This window comes from Arachis ipaensis, chromosome B06 (assembly GCF_000816755.2).
Source record: "Arachis ipaensis cultivar K30076 chromosome B06, Araip1.1, whole genome shotgun sequence".
In the NCBI taxonomy this organism is placed as follows: domain Eukaryota; kingdom Viridiplantae; phylum Streptophyta; class Magnoliopsida; order Fabales; family Fabaceae; genus Arachis; species Arachis ipaensis.
Genome location: NC_029790.2, coordinates 112,326,687 through 112,328,718, shown reverse-complemented (window position 1 = coordinate 112,328,718; position 2,032 = coordinate 112,326,687). Strand labels below are relative to the sequence as shown.

Below are 2,032 nucleotides of genomic sequence, written 5' to 3'. Positions count from 1 at the left end.
AAGTACCTAAATCTTAAATTTTTGTTAATTTTTTAATAAAATTTCCAAATTACTCCTCCCACCCTTTATCTTCAACCTCAACTCCACCACCATCTCTTCTTTCCCAAATCTCAAACTTTCAAATTACTCCGTTACCACCACTTTAACCATCTTTTCTATTTTCTGCTATTCCACTACTACCACCACCACTGCCACCATCTTTCCACGCCGACGATGATGAAGACAACGACAAGACCTCTAGACAATCCGCCTATTCCCATGCAACACTGCCACCTCCAACGACACCCACCCTAAGTCCCGGGATAGCCCCAGCGCCACCTTAAGCCTGCGCACAGATTACCTCTCCCTCGGAGCTGTTGTTGTTGCTGCAATCCGCAAAGGCACCAACTATGTCTCACTTCAGAAGGTTAGGTCCACCACACATTAGCAACAGATACTCCTTTCTTATCCTCATCATCACCTTCTGTACAATCATCAATGAATCTTCCCTCTTTTCCATAAGTATGGCGACATCGTCGACATTTTCATTCCCAAGGACTGCTGCACCGACAACTCCAGGGGCTTCGCACTTGTCCGCTACAAGTATGCCAACGAGGCCTAAAAGGTTGTCGAGCACTTCGACGGTAGGGTCATCGATGGCCGCAAAGTCACCATCCAATTCACCAAGTATGGTCCCAACACCGAGCGCATCAACAAAGGTAGGATTGTCGAATCTGCTCCCAGATCTAAGCGCAGCCACAGTCCCAGGAGAAGGTAGCATTTTGAATTTTGTTTTCGAGTGATATTTTTTGCTATGGTGTCGAATTCACGGTTTGGTTTGATGCTTGAATCGGATGTAGGTATCATGACAATGATTACAAAGGGAAGGATTATAAGAGGAGGAGTAGCAGAGATGATGTCGATGATGATTATTGTGATGATGTTAATGTCGTCATGGTGGCGTTAGTGAAATAGCAGAGAATAGAGAAGGTGGTTAACGTGGTAGTAATGGAGGAATGTGAAAGTTTGAGATTTGGAGAAAAAAAAATACGGTGGTGTTGAGGTTAAAGATAAAAGGTGGAGTAATTTGAAAATTTTATTAAAACTCAAAAAAAAATTAGGATTTGAGTACTTTTGTCGTACGGAACCCATCTTTGATGGGTACAACATTAGTTTTCTTCTTTGACGGATATTTTTGTCAACGTTCGTAAAGTTTATGGGTACAAATGATTGTTTTTTTCCTTTATTTGGAGTATTATATTTTATCATTTGTCCCGTGTCTTATAAAAAATTAAAATTAGTGTGTCCACATATTTTCTACTATGTCATGTCCCGTATCTATGTTTATGTTCGTACTTCATACAATTTTAGTAACTAAATCTAACTAAATTGGTCTAATAATTTATCATCCCAACCTTTCTTAACATGTTTGCTATTTCTAGTTCTTTCAATATGTTTGTAAAGAAATGTGTTTGCTTATCTTTAAAAAATATTTTTGTGTCTAACTTAAAAGAATTCTGTGTTTAGGTTAACAAAAATTCGGCATTTAATGCAAAAAATTTCTATACTAAATACATAAAAAACTTGTGTTTTTCATAAAAGAAAAATTTGTGCCTTTTGTTTCTTAACCTTTTTTTGTTTCCTTCTTCAATTTTTTGTTTTTATTTTTGTTTCTTATATAAAGAAAATGCAGGTAAATTACTTAATTAAATAAATAAATAAATTATATGTTAAATGATCTAGTTATAATTTTTCGGAAAACTTACATTTTAGTATTAAATTTATTAAAAAACACCACAGATTAGAACATAGTCTGTTTGAGAATGTTAAATATTACAAGAAAATAGAAACTCAACATAATCTACAAAAGAGAAATAGATTATGTATAACGAGAAACCATTGGAAGCAATTACAAATAGCATGCATTTGGAGAGGAATAAACTCTGAGAGACTATCACAATTTATGTAGATTTACAATATGTGAAATAAAAGATTAGTATGTTGGAGTATGAATTTAGACTACTTTTATCACAGATTCACAGTATTTCATCAA

General features: G+C 35.1%; 1 pseudogene; it reads left to right on the top strand.

Annotated features, from left to right (window-relative positions):
- Positions 390–978, top strand: LOC107647356 (annotated as a pseudogene).